Consider the following 7,173-nt stretch of genomic DNA (forward strand, 5'->3'; position numbering starts at 1 on the left):
CTGCAGGCACCGATTGTCAACTTCCACACCCACCCAGTTTGACAAGCCTCTACGCGCTCATTCGCTAAAATAGGTGTCATACAGAATCCAGAATTCGGCGACCCTGGATGATATTTATGGACCCACATTCAGAATAGAAAATCTTACGCGTAATGCGTGAAGAGCGCCAACGTAGAATGGGATAGCACCAATTTAAGACAGCATTCTCTCTTTTGGCGGTCCTTAAACTGAGGGCACGTTGGATTTGAGAATACTGTCGTCTAGCTGTCCTTTTCTTTACGTCTGTTTCTGGCTCGCTGGTATTTGCCAGATTCCATCACAGGGGCCGCTGGCACACTTTGGAGGACAAAACAGTTTTATGATATCACTATACTACATATTTCCCTGGTGATGTTTAATTTATCAGTTTAGCGGTTTGTAATAAATCGTCTGAACAAAGGCCCTTGCAGAGCAAGTAAAGTACTGTACGTTTCCTCTCCAGGTGGCTGCTTTATGCTTTCTGTTCAACCGAACAACATGTTTCTTCGCTGTGAGTAAGGTGTGGTGTGCTGTGTAAATGTGCGAAAACTCGCTTATTGTACAAGTGGGTGTAGTGATTAATAAAGCCTGTAAAACGGAAGGTACATTCACGGAGTGTTACCTGGTAAAATGTAATATATAAGGGTAGATTCACGTGAACGTCTTTTGAGTGTGATGTCTTACGGCTTGGTATCAACAGGTGTTCCTCAGTATCAAGACTCCTGAGGCCTGGATTGAGTTAATAAACCGTTCACTATAATGAGCATCATAATGTTTTGTTGAGTCTTTGTTGGGGTAAATAATGGGGTTAATAGCATGTGATGCCTTATTATGCTGAAAATTCCACAAATAAATGGCAGTGGCAATAGAAGTGTTTGCTGTAGCAGAAGCTAGGTGTTCATTAGCAGCTGAGTCATTAGTAAGGTGGAAAATCTGGTAAGATTTAAACAAGTTCCTTTCACCCAGTTATGCATTTATGTTCTCTCCACCTATGTAAACACTGCCTGGATCTGGAATCTACTGGTCTTATTCAGTCTAGTGCAACAGCCAAACATACTGTCCCATGTGCTAAACCACAACCATCCAGTTCAGCAGGGGGTAGGAACCCGTTTGCTGCTCTGAAAAATGTAGTCACACGGTGGCCAATAACAGCTCATCATTTGTAGTTATTGGGTTCCATCCAATTATTCAGTGTGAAAGTGAACAATTTACATAAAATTAGCTCTAGACAGTTAACCAGCCTCAATGAAGAAAAATCACATCACAATTCATTCCTTATATCAATTACTTCCAATCACATCTGTTGTAACATCCATTGAAAAAATGTAACTACTGTTCTTAGAGTGATTCAGGCTGTTACCCTCCAACACAATTATTCCTAATCTGGAAACTTTTTACTTTCCTGACATTTACCAGAGGAATGTAGATAAAGTTCCTTGTCTTGGCTTTCAGCAATATTATTTTGTATACGATTTTAAGCAAAAAAGCGAAAAAAAAGCGATTTTTTCACAACCTATTTTCCCAAGTTGCATTCAATGTCATATTTAACCCAAAACCCTTTGTGTGATCTTTAGTCATACTGGACTGTATGTAAAATTATACTGAAACATTGTATGCTGTCACTGAAATGGTTCATAAACTTATAGTCAGACATAATGAATAGTTATTGATAATTTTTTCCTCATCTGAAGTGTCTCTTTCACGGAGACTTGAAAGTGTATAGTTATATGCTTGTTTTTGTGTTGGTATTCCAAATATTCTTTGACAGGACAAAGTTTTCTTTGTGATTCTGCTGAGCCACAAAGATGCTTTTGAATCATAACTGTTCACTGGCCAAGTAGCCGGCACTGTTTTGTGACAAAATTGTATTCATGCAGTGAGTTAGCATTTAATACTTTAATTACCAATTTTATTGCTAATTTAATACAGCCTTTACTTATGAACTCAATGTAAATGTGGAGCACAGTGCATTAAAGCCCTGTCTAATTCTTTAAGGCTCCTCTCTCTATGGGAAAGGAGAAAATGGGGTCAATGGAAGATAGGTAGATCATCCACAGGGTTGTGAATTCCTCTGGGGTACAGGGGAGCAGGGTAGCCCTTCATTTTCTAGTCCCCTTCACTGTCTACACCTGGGAGGGAAGAGACAGGCAAGACTCGCCGTCTCGGTGGTGTGCCCCAGGTCTATCTCGTTATACGGCCATCAGGGCGACAGCTGGCTAATGAGGTAACGAGCAGCAGCTGTCTCTCTGGTTGAGTACGGGAAAGTTCCCGCTCCGGTCGGCCAGGAGCTGACATACTGCTCCTCCGTTGTTTCATGGTGGGCGCTGCCATGACCCCCCCCCCGTCTAAATGTCTCATCTTTCTGGGCACTGAGGTGTAGCAGCAATAGGGAGAATGAGCCCCTTAAGCCGAGGGTTTAAGGTTGAAATTGTCAGTGGGAGTGGAAAATCCTGGATGGCAGTAGTGAAATAAAATGTCATGGAAATTTTATTTGCATGGTTCCAAATGTGAAAACAGGGCACTAAAACTAATCAACAAGTATATAATGATTAAAATCTCAAATTAATTTTAAAAACATGCTCTTCAATGGCCATGAAATTGAAATGGAAATGTCAGTGGATGCTGAGACATGAATAAATGATTAGCAAAAAAAAAAAGAGATGACAAAAAAAGGAGAATATGAATAAGAGCTGCAAAAATTCATTTCTTTTTAGGAAACATTCCCTCACACATCCGATATGTCTTTCCAAGCTTGATCATGGCTGTGTCATAGTGAAGCATGGCTTTACTGGCGATAGACTCTTAGATACCCAAAGCCAGAGGACAAGGCAGCCAACAGGATTCAAACTGTGAGAACCTGTGACAGTATTTCCATGACAGAAATAAACAAAAAAAAAAGTGTAACGAACTTGATTGAAAGTAAAACACATCAAGTATGACTGCTGTTGAATGTGGTGTGACACATATATTTAAGTTGGTTTGGGCTCAGTAAGGATGGAGACAGTAGCTCTACAAAGTGTTGTAATACGTTTAGAAGCCTCTGAATCATCCAAATAATGTTAAGTCAGGAAAAACAGTGTCCTTTAAGACCAGCTACTAGCAATGGTTGGATCTTGAGGCTTAAACTTGAGGCACTAACGAGGATCATTCACTAAAATAACAACCTATTTGGAAGCTGAAGGTTCTAGTTATTCTACAAAGAAAAGCCAGTTTCAGCAGAGGAGACACACAGTTCAAGCATATTATATTATAATCATCTCAGTACATATTTGCTCAATGGGTTTTATTCACCATCATGTTTTCAGTCTGAGGTGAGCATGCTCAAAAGAACAGACTTCTTACTGTTACCGACATGCCACTGATGTCACACCTCTTTCTGTGCAGACTGTCACCTAGGTCTATGTTAACAATGTCTGAAGTGGTGTGTGTGTATTTGTGTGTGTGTGCGGTGAAGAACAGAGAAGTAGGAGAGATCTGTAGGTACTGATTTATTAGAGCAAGAGTTGATTTTAAAATTTTTTTTTTCAAGATATTGGGTATACCTCAATTAGCCTTTTCTAATATGACATGAAATACAACACACAGCTTATTCTGTCTGGACCTGATTTATTCTACTGGAAGAGAGGGCAACTAGCCAGTGCTAACATGTTAATGTACTGTTCATTGAAATACTCTCATTATTTAACAGGGCTAACAACTGAAACCCATGTGTCAATAGCAAATGTTTATGTGACTTCACAAAATGCACAAAACGGATATATTTACTTAAGAGTTGGGACATTTGGGATATGGAAAACATACATACATCCAACATTCTCTTTTAGCAAGAACCAAACCAAGTGCAGTGCAGGGGGTGTGCACTCGTGCACCATATATTTACCATGCTGTCATCAGATTAATTCCATCCCCCTGTCGTGGGTGCTCTTTCTTTAAAAATATTGTGCTTTGCATTCAGGAGCATCAGAGGTCTTGCTATTGTGATTTGCTTGGAAACCGACTGGCAAGAATGGTTGGCAAACAAGTGATGAAGCCTGTGATCCTCATTAGTGTGTGATGTCGGTAGCACAGAAACCGCATTGTCCTCCATCTGTTCCTCTATTGTATCTACCCAGCCAACTCTGTCGCGTGAACCCTAGCGCTCGGGGTTATGTGAAAGTACAGTCTGTTGTTGACAGAGCTGGTAGGAACAACAAAGTCAACCCCACAATACTCCTCTTAGCGTTACAAACATTATAACGCTCGCCGGGCGTCTCCTACAGCCACGAGCATTTCGCATTGGCTTTGATGACTCTTTCAGTTGGTAGTTGATAGCGAAAAAGGAAAAAGGGATGAACGTGTTGCACATTCTCAAAAAATGTATTATAATAAAAGCTGTTTCAGACATTCTGACACTGGCAGATGTGTTATGTTTTGGCAAATTATCTTTTCAATGTATTGAGTCTATATTTTTTCCATATACTGTTATTATCACGTATTAAGGTTCTATAGTCAAACTCTATAATCATATGCAGGTTATGCTGTCTTCTTGTTATTTAATGTATCCTTTCTTCAATTCTATACTATGTCTTCATCTTTAAAAGTAGTACAATTTATTTCTCTTTCTAATTGCGTTAAAGCACTGCTCTCAAGTGTTTTCTGAGCAGGTAACTATAAGGACAATCCATTTTCATCCAGGTTTTAACAGCTTTAAAATAAGGACATGGAAAAACCAGAGGTTGATGGTAGTATAATAATTTTATAGTAATTAGTAAATGTAATATTCGATTACAAAGGCAGGCAAGGTCTTTATGGCTGACAACTGAAGTCAGCCAATTGATGTGACCAGCGATGAAGTGTATAAATATTGTTACAAAATGTCATCAAAACGTAATAGTGCAAAAGCTCTTTCAATGGCCTCTGAAAGTATCAGTATGTGGTCATATAGCCCCCTGCTGGTAAAAGGAAGACCTCCTTGTAACCTGGGCAGAAATATAGGTCATTTGAATGTGCTGCTGCTTTGTAACAATCTGTCACTAGTCTTTTTTTTCATTGTGAAGAATTCCCTTAGTAAAATATGCTTTACCAATACAAGTTAACTGAAGTGATCTGAATTGAATTTTAGTGATCAATCACATGTTAGCTCTGTCCTGGTGGGCATTTGCATAGCATGATAGCACAGATTTTTATTATTGTTTTTTTCTTTTGGAATTGGCAGATATTACCAGCAGTCTGTATACCTGGACTATTCTCTGCAGCAAATTTGACATCAGCCCAAATTTTCTAAACATTTACAATACCATTTAAGTTTCAGTAAATTAATAATAATATAAAGTAGACATGATAATATCTATGTTATTACATATGAACCACTGATAGTATGAGTAATCATAAATATTATTTTAACATAAAGGTATTATTGAAATTCATTCATATTGAGAATATTATATTGGTGAAATTGTGTATTTTCATAGCATATTTACAAGAGGTTTTATGTAAACTGGAGACCAAGGCTGTGGAGGTGGCATAGTATATTAAGAAATGGTACAAAGATCTGCATTATACCATCATACCGTTATTATAATAAAAATGTTTCTCAAGAATAGCCCTGAATGTGTCTGAGTGGGAGGAATTGCCATGAATTACTGTTGCTAGTATTAATGTAATCAGGAATGAAGGTGATGTTACTCTTGAGAATTCTGCAGATATGTTGTTCTGTGATCAGATATGTGACTATAAATTAGAGCTTGCTGCTTATCCGGCAAGCTACAGTTATCAATTTATTAGTTTATCATTAGTTTATCACTCAGTGCATTAATTTGCAGTATGTGTATACCACTGTATTACAATTTTATTAATGAATAAATCTACTCAGGTTTCTGTAGGAAGAATGAATAATTATTTTGCCAGCATTTACCTTGATTTCTCATTGCTGAGTGTAAGGTATATGAGGCCAGTTAATTGTATGTTGTGACACATGCTGGGGTAAGACTGGCAGCCATCATAACTGCATCCTAACTATTTCTGGCAAGAGATGTTTGACTTTCTGTGCAAGTTGCTTCCAAGTTATCTGAGCTGTAATGGGACTAGGGAGGACCATGGCAAAGTGATCATACACAATTAAGCATGATTGCACATACAATATTGCAACATTTCTCAGGTAGGCCCTTCAAGTGCTGAACATTGCAACACAAAGATTTCAACAGACCTTCAATAGACCTCATGACAAAACATTACTTGACATATCATTGGCTGTAGATGAATTACTTTTCCCCCATTGCTCATATGCGGCCATGTGACAGGCAGCCTCACAGCACCCATGGCACGAAGAGCCTGCCTGGGATTCTAACAGAGATGTAAAAAGGCTGAATCACTGCACTGTGTCACAGCCAGCTGTAACTGCGGTGCACGGACTTGCCCAAGTGGATCTGGTAGGAAATATCTGATGTAAGGTGGGCGTGTCTTGCTGCATTCTTGGTATATGCCGCTCCACCCAGGCAAACAATAACCATAGCACGCCTGCAGTCATATTTCATGTACTGTTCAGCAGTTCAGTTCAGGTAAGTTTACGCTCAGAGTGGCGTCAGCTTTGGGATCAGTGCATTGTGACATAGGGCCCTGCAGGTTATAGACTGACTTCCATGACCAAAGGGTGATAGGCTGTAATCCTAAGCAGGACACTGCTGCTGTTAAGCAAGTCATCAGTTTGAACTACTCCATTAACAGTCACCATCTGGGCAGACACTGTTAGATGCCTTAGAAAAGTGGCAACATCAAGATAATTCAGTGCACAACATGAGAGGAACTCACTGCACCAAGTCCAGTTTAAGAATTAAACATTTGAATATCAGCATTAACAAATTAAGTCCCTCATAAATACCACACCGCATCTTATTTTGTTATTGTAACTCCATAGCTTCAGTAGTTGTTTACTTCCTCACATGAAAAAGTGCAATCTAGTGGGATGTAACCAATCTCATGTGGTACATCCAGTTAATTAGGGAGTATGAAACTCGTTTTCCATCTTCCAGTTTGAATGGGGTCATAAAAAGTAACATTGGCGCACACACGCACAAACACACACACAGACACACACACACACAGACACACACACACACAACGCAGCACTGTTTCTGAGGTGAAACATGGAAAGAAGGCGGCAAAAGAAATACTTTGTCA

This window comes from Megalops cyprinoides, chromosome 2 (genome assembly GCF_013368585.1).
Source record: "Megalops cyprinoides isolate fMegCyp1 chromosome 2, fMegCyp1.pri, whole genome shotgun sequence".
Taxonomy (NCBI): Eukaryota; Metazoa; Chordata; class Actinopteri; order Elopiformes; family Megalopidae; genus Megalops; species Megalops cyprinoides.